The following is a 17,701-nucleotide window of genomic DNA, read 5'->3' on the forward strand; positions in this document are numbered from 1 at the left end:
ATCACATCTACCAATTCAACTGATGTCCTCACATTGCACACATATTATGTAGTGTAATCAGATTTAATACACATATGTATGGATGTGTCATAGAACACAAACAGCCCTCCCATGGAACAGCCCTGCATTGGACCCACACATCACACACATTGCAACACAATGGAAGGTCAATGGGATGCACAATAATTTGAGACACAAATATCCATAGCACACTTTTCAAACAATGCATGCACACTAGGGATGGGGGCATCAGGAGCACTCATAGAAGGATGCTGCCCTGGGAGACATTACATTTTGCACATGCCCCTAGAACAACATATGCACAGGAACTGGAACTTCCTGTATCTCAGGGACAAACAATAGTAGAGCTAAGTGACATGTGTATCTGCATAATGTGGAAGTGCAAGTCAAGAAAACAAATACAACAACAGCAGCATGGGCCATATGTCTAGATGAGACAGCTGCAAGGTACACACATCATAATGGACACAAGCTCAGTAAAATGCAAAGCAAACTTGCACCATTAAACACCCTCTATGTGAGGACAAGCAAAACTCCAGCTTCCACATATGAGACTAATGTACAATTCATATCAGCGGGACAACTCAAACACCATAGATGCTGACACTGGACAACACAAGATGAAATACTTACCAAGCAAACATAACACAATGCATTGACACCTCGTTTGGATTAACACCCACATAACCATACAGTCAACATCTACCTTTGTCTTGGGCAATACCAGCACTGCCCATTAACTCAGATATTGCAAACAACAGCAAATGGATAAGCAATCAGGCTGAAACACACAACTGTAGGCATAAAACATAAGTTACTCTGGAACAGCATAAAGGTAGAAAAGAAATTGCAGGACAAATGTGTACCCGAAAACAACAATTTTGGCTTATTAACTCAAAACTATTTAGAGCAAAGGCCATTGGCCAGTCCAATTAAATGTCTATGCACATTACTGTGCCCACATTTGACTTCAATCACTGCCAGGGATCCTTGACAGGAGGGGGTATCAAGTGGGCAGGCAATTACTTCTGGGATCATCCTTGTATGGAGTGAGGTTAGATTAGGGATGGGTATGTTTGGGTTTGAGAGGGGATCTTTTTCTTTGGAGTGGTGGGCTTCATCTTGAGGGGAAGTGGTATGGGTGTTTGCAGGGGAGCATGCATGACAAGGGAGGACTTGGATGTGGAAGTTATGGGTAAGGATGTGGCTGGGGGCCTCTTGGGTTTGGGAGGGGAATGGAGGGAGCAGGGGAAAGGGCAATTGAAAAATGGAAACTCTCCTTCTAAAATGGGAATCGTATGCAGAAGGGGTTGGGGGTTTAGAGATTGAAGGAATGGTCTCATGACAGGGTATTGCTATTGTGTTACATTTGCTTAGCCTTGATATTGTGCCCATAATCAATGTGGAGATGATAGGTATAGGGCAGATGTCTATTCACAATGCCCTCCAAGATATTAGTGTGATTTCTGATGTGTATAATGTGATGTTTGCAGTTAGTATTTGCATGGAATGCTTGATGTTCATTTGCCTAATGAACCTTTGTTTGACATGTATTCCTCCTATTTATTCAGACAACAGATCCCCATCCTGGAAGAGGGCTGAACGCTATTGCCATATCTGCCATGCGAGAAAGGGGTTCAAGAGGATGGGGAAGGGCTATGACCATGAGAGAGAATTGGGGTCCTGGAGTGCCTTTCCCCAAGGGCCTCCAGCCATGCACACAGCTACCTCCACCCACCTTTGACAGAGCAAGTCTTAATCCACAGATAGGGGTTGGCCTGCAGTGGCAGGTCCAGCAATCTCCACCACCACCACATATCCTTCAGCCACACCACATGCCCCGCCAGAAGTACTCTGGGTGGATTTTGAGCAGGACATGAGTACTGAAATAGCAGACATGAAGATACACCTCTCAAACCAGGAGCACAAACATGAACAGGGGTTCATCATGCTACGGGAAATCAAGGCCACTGTGACAAAAAACATGAGGAGCAGGATGGCCCCAACAAGGTCTTACCTCCGTTGCCCTTGTATATAGGTTTTTATAGTTAAGGTTTTAGATAGTTAGTGTTAGGGTAGTGTAGTGTAAGACAGTTTTAGTCTGTAGCAGGATTTATTTTGGGTTGCTATTTTATTTGGATTTTCTTAATATTGGGTGTTATGGGGGTGATGTTTTAAGTCTGTGTTCTTTTAAAAAAAAAAAAAAATGCAAACAAATATTTTTTAGGACTAGATTTCTAGTTAGTTTATGTATTGCTGTAGTTATGGTTGACCTTGTCTACAGATTTGTTTTAGGGGGCTGGGGTTTCATGTCTATCATGGGACATTAATTGTATAGGATAAGTTAAGATAAGTTGGGCTAGTTGTAGTTATACAGTATTTAAAGATAATGTAGGATAGGTAAGGATAGTTAAGTTAGGCAGTTTAGGTAGCATTTAATGTACGATTAATAGTTTTATAAAAATATTATTGTTTCATATATTATGGTCTCTATCATGATTTACTGTCTAGAATTTAGCATGTCTTCACAGGTTATGTTTGGAACGTGCATTTGTCTTTGCAAGCAGTATTTGGAAACTTGTGACAAGGTGTATTCGTTATGGGCAAGTACATGTCAGGTTGGCAATGGGATCCCATCAGCTATCTGCAAACATCAATTAGCAATGTGAGTGACAAACCGAATGTGAATGGATACACATCACATTACAGGTATTTATGTGCATTAGCGCTGTGTTGGTAAGTCATGGAACAAGCATTTGTGGAATGTTGTTGTCATTGCACTCACCCTAAACCATGGATTTGCTACTCACACACTTATATATGCCCCATAAACTAGCATCATTTGGTTCTCACATCATTGTGAGATTATTGTTACTGTCCTTGCTTAGACCAGCCACTTGTGGTGTGGGTCACATCAGCTGTCATGAGGACTGCATGCAACCTGTTACAGTACATGCTTAGGGGCCTCAAAAAACGGATTTTTAATCAATGTAAATTTCATATTCTTCAAGTATATTCAATTAGTCTATGTGGCTTTGTCTCGGACTGCAATCCACACATATCCCTTTGGTAAGCAGTAGTGTATTTGCTTTACACAAGGCAACATGTTCATGTTGTTCCTGCTTAAGACACATATACAACACCAACATTGTAGTATGTGATTTTATTTACATGTGTTATATTACATGCAGTACTGATGTTCATTCCATGAGACAACAACCCCAACAGATGTATTTCGCCATTGGATGTCCAGACCGAGTCCATGGGGGTGAACATGTCATGGGACATATAAGAGAAGAGTGCTTTAGTGAGGAGGAAGACCACATTGCCATTAGGGAAGATTGACCACAATAACAGTCCACATAATTGAGAGGTCAACACTACAAGACTCCAATTGAGGATGGTGCCAGGTGTTTTGACACTGGTATGACCTTTAGTACAGAGCAAAGGAGAAAAGTGCCGTCTGCCACAGAGAAAAGCTACTGGGCAGTTTTCCTGATGAAAGGTGTTCCTTCTACATCTTCATCCTCTGTTGTACGTGGTGCTTCCCATGACAGGCGTGTAGTAGGTGCTGAAGTAGAGGGAACCACACACACATCAAGGGCTGAAGACGTGGATGCTGTGTCCATGGCACCTCTCTTCTGTGGGAACATGTTAGGCAGCGTAGCAGCAAGGAGGACCTGCAGGGTCTGCAATACTGCAGCAACATTATGGTAAAAGGCATCCAAGGTGGCAATGAGGGAGTCTTCCTTCCAAACCATGGACTCCAAGGCATTTTGTATAGCCCCCAGCCTGTTGGCAACCTCACCGGTGGCACTTGGGTTTGGCATTTGCTCATTCCTCAGCCTCATGACAGCAGCGATGTCAGCCAGGGACTGCTGGAGGCAAGGAAGTGAAGAGGAGGAGGTGCCTTGTATGGAAGATGAGTTGTCCTCATTTGGACTGAGGCACTTCAGGACTGGCTAGAGTCCCTGCCACAGTCTCCAGCTCCACCCGCACTGTATCTGCTAGCTCCCCCTGGACTCCTAACACAGGATTTTTGGAATGTGCTGAAACCTGGGAGTCCAGGCTGTGGTTGAGCTGGCAGGTGTGCATTTTGGATATTGGGTGGATCATCCGGAGACCCCGCATTGATGTCTAGCCTCCCTGCGACTGGAGATGCTGTCTGTTCGGCACTCAGGATTTGATGGAGGGTATCCAGAATATGGGTTTGCAGCTGGTCATCTGCATCATCTGAGAAGTCTAGGATAGGAAGCTGGCCAGGAGGCATGGTGTCATCCTCTGCAATGAAATGGAGGTAAGTTAATTTTGAGCTCTGCTAGATGTTTAGGTTTACAATCCAGGTTCCCAAGGGAGCACTTTAAACGCCTTATTTCAAAGGCCCTAGCAGCACACTGTGCAACTGGTGTGTCACTAAATGTGGTGTTCCAGCAGCAGAGTGTGCTGGCCCCTAATTTACAAGACCACACCATGCCAACTTGTGTAGCTTGTCATGGCCCTGTAATTGTGTACCGCTTTCACGCATTACACTGCATACAAGGTGAGCTCCTTGTTTCCCCCACAATAAAACCAAAGGAATGTGACACATTCCTAGATTTAGACATCTGGAAATGGGTCTGATTTCTACACAACATCAGGGGTGATACTGAAGATTTGAGAATTGACATTTTAGTTCCTGTTTTTCCTATTTTAATAAGTGCTGCATTCTGCAGCACACATAGAAAGTGGAAGATTACATTTATGAGTGTTAAAGTTCAAGAAAGTGTCCCTTGAAGCATATGAACGCTCATCCCTGAAACACACGCACCCCTACACCATGGTGCAAGGGTGCCCGAGTTGGCGCTAGGAAGCAGTGAGTACACCATCACAGAGAAAAGTACAGGTATGTGTTGCATTGTGGTAAATACAATGCATTCATGCACTTTCAAAATGATGCAGCACAGCAAGCTGGCTTGCAGCACCACAATACAACCCTTCCTCATACATGGAGCCCTGCATTGGACAGTGATGTGTAGTACACCTGTTGGGGATGGTATTGATGTACAGTTTTCAAAGATTTCCATTACAAATGGATTGTTCTCACAGACACTGTGTGCCTGCTCTGTAGGGATTGTCTTCTGTCCTACTGTGTAGTTTGGCTCACCTACACTCCCCCACAACATACTGATGTGAGTTGTTTATCTGCAGAGTGTCACCATCCTTTGACTCAGGCCCACTCCATTGTATGTGTTCAGACCTCCTCAGATTACCCACCTTCGAAGCCGGGTACACAGGTATGTGGCATACATTGATCCTACCCAACTCATACGTTCATGCTCACATGCCTATGGTGGGTTGATCCTGCACGTCTATATCCAGTGGTACCACATGTTCTTTTGTTATAGATAGCATTTGATGGGGCCTCACCCCACATTGTAGTGGTATTGTGATTTGCAGCAATTCCCTACATCTGAATCCCACACCAGTGGGCCCACCCACTTCAGCCCAAGTACCTCTTTGGGTCCCATGATTTGTGGTGGTTAGGTGTTTCCTGGTGTCCCTTTGTAAAGTCCCTGTTTGACATCCTCCAAATTGTACATGTGGCACCATGAGACATTGTTGCATCATATTCCTTCCTGACATGTGCCACATGTTCCCCCTAAATCACATGATACGTAGGTTGTGGTCCCCAATGGGATTTTCTCTGCCATCTCTTCCCAGGTGTGCCATAATGGTTGCCCAGCCAGACCCTGTGGCATGTGCATATGTGTGTGTAGATACCATGCAGTGCACATGTCCATTTTCACCTCCCCAATATGTACAGACTCCCTATTCAATCCAAGTGTTGTTTTTCCATGAGGAGTTGGTACCTACCATGCAGAGCAGTAGCAGTGTCCCACCATGCCCACACAAAATCATTAGTTTGTACGCACATGGTACAGTGTTGTATATTTTTTACATCTACCACCCTCCAATTGATTATTTGTGATGAGTTCCTGTGGTCCCTTCCATGGCAGCTGGCACCTGTGTGTTCTTCCCTGCCCGCCATGTCAGCTGGGTGCAATTTAGTTTCATGCAGGGTACAATAGTCATGTCTCACGTCATGTCCCTATGTGTGTATGCCTCCCATCACCCTCACCTGAACCCTCTCAGATGAATTGTTTATCATGGGACAAAACTATTCCATTCAGAGGATTTATATCCTAGATTAGTGTGCATAGGTCCAAGTAAGACTGACTTGCTACATGGTGCAAGGATGCCTGCATTGAAGCTAGGCAGCAGTTTGTGCGCCATCGCTGAGGAAAGTACAGAGATGCCTTGAATTTCAGTACATACAAAGCATCTCTCCACTTTCTCCAGGGACAGCAAGCTGGATAGCTGCACTGCATCATTTCCTCAAACATGAGGCACAGAGGGCCTCATTTTCGTGGTCGGTGGCACATGGCAGTGCAGCAAGTAACTTGCTGCACTGACCTGCACCACTGATAAAGGACAGAAATGCACTGTATCTACAAGATACGGTGCCTTTTTTTCCCCCTCAGCGCTGGTGCACAAATTAATGCCTAGTGCCAACGCAGACAGCCTTGCACCATGGTGCAGGATACCTTCATTGAGAGGATGATTGTTTTTGTGCAGTAAGGGGCACCTTACTACACAAAAACAATCATAAGAAGTGTTTTCCTCTTTCTATGTGTACTGCAGTCTGCAGCACACATAGAAAGAGGTAAAACAGGATGAAATGAAGATATTTCCTTGTTGCGTCATTCTTACTCAGCCCCTGAAGTGGGACAGGAATGTGGCACATTCCCAGGCTTGTATATCTGTGAATGTGTCAGATTCCTTCAGGTTCCATGGATGTTTTGCCTGGGAACACCCCAAGCAACACCCATAGAATGCCCCTTTCACGCAGTGTTATACATGAAAGATGTGCATATTTAAAATCCCATGAAAAGTCATGCAAGGTAGCTTTGCATGGCCTTGTAAGTAAGGGCTGGCACACTGCACCACTGGGGCATCAATACAAATTGACACTCTGGTGGTTCAGTGTGCCACTAGGGTCTCATAAATGAGGCCCAAAGTGAGGTAAATGTGAACTCATACTGCACTTCACACAGTGAAATAAGTGAGGCTATGGTTCTGGCCTGCGATGTACTAATTGTGTGAGGTCAGTGCACATTATGGCCTTCATTGTGACATTGGCGGTAAATCCCACTTACCACCATGCTAACTGCCACCAACATACCGCCGCCACCGTGGATATCCATTAACCATATTATGACACACACATACCAGACCGTCACTATTCAGACACACACACAAGTCCACCAGCCCAAAGGTCAGTGATAAACTGGCGGAATCAAAACCCACACCATTATGCCAACAGAACAACGCCCCCCACATTATGACTCACGAATCACCACGGTGGACATTCGATGGCGCTAAGCAATTGGCGGTACATACAGCCGCGATCAAAATACACACACATATACAAAACAACACTACTTTGGACAATTCAAACTACAAACACCTGACACCCATACACACCCACACCACTATGAAACACATACCCACAACCCTTTACGACTGCAAACAAATGCCAACAGAGAGAGACAGCAAGAACACCCACACAATCAGAGCCACATACAAACCTCACCTATACACCACCCACGCAACCTACATCACACACCCCAATACCTCACCCTCCACACCCTCACCCACACCACTCACACTATACCCATGGCACCACAACGACACCCGAGATTATCTGAGGAGGAGTTAAAGGTCATGGTGGAGAAAATCATCGGGGTAGAGCCACAGCTATTTGGATCACAGTTGCAGCAGATATCCATTGCCAGGAAGATGGAACTATGGCGGAGAATCGTGGACAGGGTCAACGACGTGGGACAGCACCCAAGAACAAGGGATGACATCAGGAAGAGGTGGCACAACCTACAGGGGAAGGTGCATTCCTTCGCAGCAAGATACCAACTCGCTGTACAGAGGACTGGTGGTGGAGCCCCGCCTCTTCCCCCACAACTAACAAATTGGGAGGAGCAAGTCTTGGCAATCATGCATCCTGAGGGCCTGGCAGGAGTAGCAGGAGGACTGGACTCTGGTAAGGCAACTGTCTATTACTATCACCCCCCTACCTGCATGCCATCACATACCCCCACCCCACCCTCACTCCCATCACTCCACCACATCCCACACACCCCACCATCACAACCCACTCATCCCAATTCCAAGCCCAGCATGCCATACCAATGCATGGACACCACTCACAGACCTGCATGGACACCTATCACTAAAGCATGCACACTAGAGAGAATCACCTAGCCTACCACATAAGAACTCACACAAGGCAAAGCTGCCAGGTCAATAACAACCATAGAGGGCAACACACCCATGCACAATATGTCACACACAGTAATATTAACACTGCATTTACATCCCCACAGGTATCCCAGCCAATGTCACTGGAGAAGAGGTGCCAGCAACATCCAGTCCCCCCATAGAAAAGGCCCACAGTGATGACAGCGACTCTGCTCGCCTGGATCTGGATGTCCAACCTGGCCCATCAGGGACCTCCGGACAGTTGATTACCCAGGCACAGTCACACACCACCACAGAGCCTCCCCCCTCAGGAAACACCACCAGAGCACCTACCCAGTGTGCCCATACCTCTGTCCCCAGGACACATCAATCAGCAGTGTGTCTACCACTTCAGGGACCCCAGGACACCCCACAAACCCAACACAATCAGGGACCTGGGGTCAATGGCAGTAGGCACACAGTTCAGGGGACAGAGGCACAGGACAATAGGGAAGCTGGGAGGACTGCTGTGCACCAGGGGGAGGACCGATCCAGGGAACCAACTCTCCAGGAGGCGCTCACAACGATCCTGGGCGCATACCAACGTCCCCAGGATATGCTGGACCAGATCCTGGACAAGATGCAGGAGAACATGTGGCTGCAGGAGTGACAGTACCAGGGGATCAGGGAGGACTTGAAGTCCATTAACACCACCCTGGTCTCCATTGCAGAGGTGCTGGCAGACATGGCCAACATTATGAGGGAGGGAGTGTCACACCAGCAGGCCCCTGGAACTAGCCAGACTACTGAACAGCCCTCCACCTCTGCTGCTGCTAGTGGACAGGAGGCCATGCCACAGGACCAACAGGGCACCAACACCCCTCCCCCTGAAGAAGGAGAACCACCCTGCAAATGTTCCTTGCGATGCAGGCACACGGCAGAGACTATTGACAAGACCCCCGCCAGGAAATAAGACTCTCCTGATTGTCACCCTTGTGTCCCACTCTGTCACCCTGTCCACCTTGAACTGCCATTGCTCCCCTTCCTATGCCCCCTTGGACAATGCACCTGTGTTACAAATACGCTAGACACTACCCTGTACTTTCCTCCATCATCACCCCAGCCCATTGCACTCCCCCCTTTTCTTCAGAGCACTGCAATAAACACACTTTGAAAAAATATGGAGTATGTCAAATGATTCAAGTATGTATTCATTTAATAAGGTTTAAACATTGCAATTCAACTGTACAGTAATGTATACATAGGAAAAACCTGTTGTTGGCTGCAGTGAACACACCAGGAGCGATAGTGGGGCACCAACATCTGCAAAAAGAGTTGCCAAAGGGTACAGTGAGTGGCCAGAGAAGTAAGAAATAACAACCTGCCAGGGACAATGTCAAACAAAAAACTGTCATGGTAATGTGAAGTTAGACTGTCTTACCTGTGTGCCATTGGAAGTATTGTCTAATCACTGCAGTTCTGTTGTCCTTATCCTCATCCTCTGCCTCCTCATCTTCACTGTCCACAGGGTCCACTGCTGCCACACGACCATCTCCAGCTTCCTCCTCCTGCACAAAAGGCACATGGCATCTCAAGGCAAGGTTGTGCAACATACAGCATGCCACGATGATCTGGCAGACCTTCTTGGGTGAGTAGCACAGGGATCCACCTGTTAGATGGAGGCACCAAACCCTGGCCTTCAGGAGGCCAAATGTACCTTCAATGATCCTTCTTGTTCTCCCTAGTGCCTCATTGTAACGTTCATCTGCCCTTGTCCTGGGATTCCTCACAGGGGTCAGTAGCCATAAGAGGTTGGGGTAACCAGAGTCACCTGCAAATATCAAGGGACAACTGTTAGCCACACAATAACCATATGGCCCACACCATACCCATACACCAACATCCACTGGTTGGGAACAAGGGCTCACCTATTAGCCACACCCTGTTCCTCTGGAGTTGGGCCATCACATTTGGGATGCTGCTATTCCTCAGGATAAAACCATCATGCACCGAGCCTGGATACTTAGCATTGACATGGGAGATGTACTGGTCTGCCAAACACACCATCTGCACATTCATTGAGTGAAAACTTTTTCGATTTCTGAACACCTGTTCATTTTGCCGGGGGGACAAATGCAATATGTGTTCCATCAATAGCCCCAATTATGTTGGGGATATGTCCCATTGCCCAGAAGTCAGCCTTCACTGTGGACAAATCCTCCACCTGGGGGAAAAAAATGTAGCTGCCCATGTGTTTAATCAGGGCAGCCAACACTCTGGTCAGCAATATTGAGAACATTGGCTGTGACATTCCTGCTGCCAAGCCCACTGTCACTTGTAAAGAACCAGTTGCCAGGAAATGGAGCACTGATAGCACTTGCGCAAGAGGGGGGATCCCAGTGCGGTGACAGATAGCAGATATCAGGTCAGGCTCCAGCTAGGCACACAGCGCTGTGATTGTGGTCCTGCCAAGTCTGTAGGTGAGGATAATGTGCCTGTCCTCCATTGTTGCCGAGTCCACAGGGGTCTGTACACAGGGGCATGTCTCCATCTCCTATTCATTCACGGCGGTTGCAATCTATAGGGCAAAAGAATGAGGAGCCGGTCATAATCTGTACATTGTAACCACTACAGTTCAATGCATGATGTGATCTTTTAATGTATTAGTGGCATATATGGCATATGTCGTGAATGTACAATTGTGAACTTTGATACAGTTATGATCATTGGCCTGCCCCCCCTGAAATGGCGTCCACCTGTCCTGTATGGAGGGACAGGTGAAAGTGATATAATTCCGCTGATGTTGTGCGCCTTTGCGGGAGGCGGTCGTGAAACGCTGTGCAACTCCTCATTGGTTATTATTGGGCCCTATAGGGTACAGTGGCCAATGGTGATGTACGAAGGCAGTGACGGTATGCACCGCCGCGGACTTCACCACTATTTGCTATCTGTTCACTCACTTGCTACCTGACCTTTAACAGGAGAAGATCTACACTGCATGTGTTGCTGTGACATGTGTCAGGAACCTACCATGGCCCATGTGAGTGGGGAGAGGGCCCCTGCCTTCACCTCAGCAGAGTTGGAGTGACTGGTGGATGGAGTCCTACAACAGTAGGGACTGCTGTATGGGCCTCCAGACCAACAGGTGAGTATAATGTGAGCACGATGCATATGGCATGGATGCATGGAGTGGTGTGTGTTAAGGCCTTGTGTAGGTGGGGGGATGGTGGATGTCCCCTGGGCAGCGTGCAGCATGTATGCTGGGCCCTGCCTGTGCTTGAGGGGATGGAAAGGGCTATTCTGGGCCATGAGAGTAACAGGCAGGAAGGTCTAACTAATACCTTTCCCTGTGTATATTTCCTCTGCAGGTCAGTGCCCATCAAAAGAAGGGTATATGGCTTGCCATCACCAAGGACGTGTGGACACTGGGGGTCTACGGGAGGCGGAGCACCTACTGTCGGAAACAGTGGGAGGACCTGAGACCCTGGGCAGGGAAGACGACGGAGGCCCAGTTGGGGATGGCATCCCAATGAGGAAGGGGTGCCCATCGAACCCTGACCCCCCTGATGGCCCACATACTGTCAGTGGTCTATCCGGAGCTGGATGGGTGCGTGGGGGCATCACAGCAGCAACAAGGGGGTGAGTGCAGTGCCCATCAACTTACGCATGGTAGGGTGGTATCCTGATTGGAGATGTGTGCCTGTGGGTGCCCCTAGGCCAGGCCTGACATTGCAGAGTAGGTCCCATGTTGGACAGGGTTCTGATGTGAAATTGCTCCAACCTAGCTAGTCGGCATCCACTACTGGGCAGGGATGTGTGGGTCCCAGGTCTGCTTCAGTTGATGGTATGTGTCCCTCTCCATGCCCTGGTGACTAGCATTGTTATTGGTAGTGCATTGCCTAGTGCGTGGGGCTGTTCCCTGTGTGTGAGGGTGCTGTGTACGCCAACAGTGGTGTTGGTGCAGCCATTGACCAAGTGTATCCTTTGTCTCTCCCCTCTTTTTGTTTTGTCATCCTGTCCTTATGTGCATTAGCATCATCTGGCGGAGGAACAGAGGCACTGGCAATGGAGAGAGCTGCATCCCACAGTACCCAGCAGCAACAAGGAGGTGAGTACAGTGCCCATCATTACAACTTACGCATGGTAGGGTGGTATCTGAATGGGGGATGTGTGCCTGTGGGTGCCCCTAGGCCAGGCCTGACATTGCAGAGTAGGTCCAATGTTGGGCAGGGTTCTGATGTGAAATTGCTCCAACCTAGCTAGTAGGCATTCACTACTGGGCAGGGCTGTGTGGGTCCCAGGTATGTTGCAGTTCGAGGTAGTTATCCCTCCCCATGCCCCGGCGACTAGCATTGTTATTGGTGGTGCATTGCCTAGTGCGTAGGGCTGTTCCCTATATGTGAGGGTGCTGTGTACACAAACTGTGGTGTTGGTGCCGCCATTGATCAAGTGTATGCTTTGTCTCTCCACCCCCTTTTTGTTTTGTCATCCTGTCCTTATGTGCATCAGCATCATCTGGCGGAGGAGCAGAGGCACCGGTGACAGAGGAAGCTGCATCCCACAGGACCCAGCAGAAACAAGGGGGTGAGTACAGTGCCCATCATTACATCTTACGCATGGTAGGATGGTATCTGGATAGGGGATGTGTGCCAGTTAGTGCCCCTAGGCCGGGCCACGCTTTTGATGTCGTTGGTACCGCCCCGGAAAAGGTGGTGGATTGATGTGTCGTGATATGGTGGGCGGAGCATTGATTTCCACCTGGCTGTAGGCAGCTACCACTGTGGTGCCTGTTGATTCTGCCCTGGCGGTCAGTGTGGTAAAGTGGCTGTCTGTCTGAGCTGTTTCCGCCATGGTCATAATTTGGCAGTGTTTACCACCAGCCTTTTGGCGGTATTACCACTGCTTTATCACCGACAGCCAGGGTTGTAATGAGGGCCTATCTCTTTGTTGTCTAACCATAAGTGTGCCAGCATATTAAACTATAGCCTACAGACAGTGCATTTTGTTGCTGGGACATGGCTGTTATCCCCTTTTGACATTGTATAGGGACCACATTGCCCCCCATTGTGATTTACCATGTAGTTGTTGTAGTTCATTGTTGGACTTTTTTGCTTATGCAAGGTCATCCCCAATCATTTTGCCTCCTGCCTCCTATTTATTCTGACCTGTTGCTGTTGGCTTTTGAACTCAGAGCACTTTACCACTGCTAACCAGTGCTAAAGTGCATATGCTCTCTGTGTAAATTGTATTGTTGACTGGTTTATCCATGACTGGAATATTTGATTTACTAGTAAGTCCCTAGTAAACAACACTAGAGGTGCCCAGGGCATGTAAATCCAATGCTACTAGAGGGCCTGCAGCACGGGTTGTGCCACCCACATAAGTAGCTCTGTAATCATGTCTCAGACCTCCCACTGCAGTGTCTGTGTGTGCAGTTTTTAACTGTAAATACGACTTGGCAAGTGTACCCACTTGCCAGGCCTAAACCTTCCCTTTTCTGACATGTCAGACACCCCTAAGGTAGGTCCTAGGTAGCCCCAAGGGCAGGGTGCAGTGTATGGTTAAGGTAGGACATATAGTGATGTGTTTTATATGTCCTCACAGTGAAATATTGCTTAATCCGTTTTTCACTGTTGCAAGGCTTGTCCCTCTCATAGGTTAATATGGGGGCTACCTTTAAATCTGATTAAAGTGTAGATTCCCTTTGGGAGCACATGGACATGTGGAGTTTAGGGTCTCTGAGCTCACAATTTAAAAAACATCTTTTAGTAAAGTTGATTTTAAGATTGTGTGTTTGAAAATGCCACTTTTAGAAAGTGAGCATTTTCTTACTTATACCATTTCTGTGACTCTGCCTGTTTGTGGATTCCCTGCCTGGGTCAGTTTGACAGTTGGGCTGGTTGCACCTCACACTAGACAGTGACACAAAGGGAGCTGGGGTGTAGTCTGCATATCCTGATGAGCCATCTGTGCTTGGAGGGAGGGGAGGATTGGTCTCTTACACCTGAAAGGGCTGTGCCTGCCCTCACACAATGCAGTCTCCGACCCCCTGGTTAGTGTCTGGGGCCTGGCCTGGGCAAGGCAGGATTTCACATTCAAAAGAGACTTTACTTTGAAGTAGGCCTACTTCCAAGGAGAAATTGGGTATAAGAAGGGCACCCAAAACCACAGACTTTAGAACACTTCTGGAAACAAGAGGAACTTCTGCCTGGAGAAGAGCTGAAGAGCTGAGGAAGAAGAGCTGCCCTGCCTGTGACTGTGTTTTGTGGAGCTATTCTGCAGTTGCTGCTTCTGCAGAGTAAGAGGGCAAAGACTGCACTTTGTGTGCCTTCCATCTTGAGAAGAAATCTCCATGGGCTTGATTTAGAGCTTGCCAACTGTTGTTTGAAGTCTCGGGGACAGCAAAGACTTCTCTCTGCCAGCACCTGGAGTCTCTGGAGAGACTCCAGCTCTGACAAGTGGTGCCCTATCCAGTCCCTGGGCCCTCGTAAGGAAAAGCTGGTGAAAATCCAAGGAAATCGACTTCGGACGACTCCAGACTGCCGCTGCTGCTGAATCCGGTGACGCCGCCTGCACCCGACTCCGTGATCTTCGCTGGAACCCGATGACCTTCGCAGGCCCGAAGCCGCTGCAGCCCCGCCGAAGTCCGCAACTCAGTGGAAGTCACCGCAGCACGTCGTGACCGATGCCGCTCGAAGTGCGCAAATTCAACGTTTCGCACAGACGCTGCGATCCCCGACCTCGCGCATCAGCCTGTTTTCACTCTTCACCAAAGGTACTGTACTTGGTGGTCTACGCGACCCCATGTCCGGTGCCACTGGTGTCGGATTGTTGGGAACGACTCCATCACGACGCCGTGTTAACACCTCATCGAAACATTTTGTGTTTCTAAGCGCTATTTTTTAGTTTAATCTTCAAAAATTCATAACTTGACTTGTGTATGTCGGATTTTTGTCATCTTGGTCTTGTTTTGTTTAGATAAATATTTCCTATTTTCTAAACTGGTGTTGTGTCATTTTGTAGTGTTTTCATTCAGTTACTGTGTCTGTTGGTATAAATACTTTACACCTAGCACTCTGAAGTTAGGCCTACTGCTCTGCCAAGCTACCAAGGGGGTAAGCAAGGGTTAGCTGAGGGTGATTCTTTTTTATCCTGACTAGAGTGAGGGTCCTTGCTTGAACAGGGGGTAACCTGACTGTCAACCAAAGACACAATTTCTAACATTCATCATATGTGGCACTGTCCTCTCTTGAGACTTTTGCCACAAACTCCTCAGGGATGATGGTTGCCATCATCAACTCCAACGCAACCAGCTGCTCCTGAGGTGCTAGACTTCCACCTGGGGTCTGCAATGTGGCGGTGGGTGCTGGCCAGTTTTTCCTTTGTTCTGCGCTTGCAATCATGCCAGCGCTTCTTAAAGTCAATGATGGCCTCTTGACCTCTGCCACACTGTTGACTTTGTCCACTATGGACTGTCATATGGCCTCTTTCTTCCCTATCCGCAATTTTGAAGTGACAAATAGCTGCTGTTGATGCTGCATCACCTCAATGATCAATATGTTGTTCTCCTCCTCACTTAAACTGCACTTCCTTTTCCTCTTCCCCTTTCCTGGTAGTCTCTCTGGACATCCTGGCTGGTACTTGAGTTGTTGGGGTTGTCCGGGGGTCTCTGGTCTCCAGGGGTCTCTATTTCTGCTTCTGTTGTGTCTCCTTTTTTTTTTTTTTTTTTTTTTTAATCTAGCGTTTGCTTGTGTTTTTTTACACTATTAGGCACAGAAGTGACTCTGTACTGGCTAGCATCAGATTACATGCTGCAAATCAGGCTAGCGTCACTTTTGCAGCACCAGCGCCATTTTTTTACACTGCCCCGATCCTTACACATGGTGATAGGATCTGTTGTTGCATGGCATGACAAATTTTGATGGCAGCAATGCATTATTTTTTGTAAGTAAGGACTTAAATCCTTTGTTTACTCAGTTTTAATTTTTCAATGATGTCGGATTACAAAATGATTTCCCAACATATGAACAAGTAAGATACTTATTTATAATCTTGAGACATTTTCAGTGCATCACAATCCTCAGAGATACATTCATACACAGAATGCATATGATTACTGAACCATTCCTTAAAACATTATTAGAATCCAACTAATAAACTTAAATCTAAAACGCTTCAGCTAACACGTGTTTCACTGCAAATAAAGTCTGCTTCTTCAGGGCTGAAATTGTAAAAACAAAGCAAAATATTGGTGTCAGTCTATTTACATTGAATGGATAAAAACAAAACCAAAAGAAAATCAATTCCTATATTCAAAGTCTCACATCCAGGTTTTGTTTTGTATTACTCTAAGTGCATCCTCACCCATGTTGCTGTTTCACCAGTTAGTTAAACTTACACATCTACAACACCTACTAACTGAATAATGGCAACTTAATCAAGATATTAACCTGTGGTTATTAAAATAATGCCTACTTATTCACAATTTATTTTAAAATACACTTCTTCCAAATTTCACCTTTCAGACCTCCTTGAACTGCTAGTTCCCTCTTTTCTCCTGTGTCACAAAGGTGGTAATCATTCTAACAATCACATATATATGGTAGAAGGCTAAAGACTCCCCCCCATGGTCTTCCAGAATATCTCCTCCACTAGTCATCCAAATATCAAAGTCGCAAAATCCTAAATTCCCTCTGTGAAGGTTACAGATACACTCGCCTGCCAATGTGTGACACAAGCACCAAATAGTTCCTCTATGACTTCCAATCAACTAATTCTTCTATGAACATCTGCATCATTGACAAATATTCTCAATCAATATTATGTCTATTGGAAAAAGAAAAAACTCACTACTCCCAATAGTACATATACATAGTAAATCGAAAACCACCCATTAAAAACAACAGTTTAAAGGTGCTACCATTGCTGGTCCCCAGGAACAGATCTCACACATTCCTTCTAGCCTCAACACACTAAGGTAATTTCCCTATTCAAGATGTCATCATTCTTTCCCATAAATCACAATCTTATCACTTCCCATACTTCACAACAGACCATCATAACCTGGTTTAGAATAGTTACAATGTATCCACTAAGCCTCAAGTAACATTACCCATTCTTTGCGACTAACTCAAACATACTGTGACTCCTCACGCTCCCGTTCGCCCATATTCAAAATCCAAGGTCGCCATTACTATGCCATCTCCCCCTTTAAATACTAATCTTAATTAAGGCAAAACCATTACGCCATATTTAGATAATTAAATTCAAACATAGTTACTTTTCCTGAAAACCCAGACAGGATTCTTCAATTATGCCTCCGACCAGACTGACTTGGCTGCAGGACACATAAGCAACTATCTACGACTTTAAATTACATTCAACTTTC

Source organism: Pleurodeles waltl, chromosome 8 (assembly GCF_031143425.1).
Source record: "Pleurodeles waltl isolate 20211129_DDA chromosome 8, aPleWal1.hap1.20221129, whole genome shotgun sequence".
NCBI classification, from domain to species: Eukaryota; Metazoa; Chordata; class Amphibia; order Caudata; family Salamandridae; genus Pleurodeles; species Pleurodeles waltl.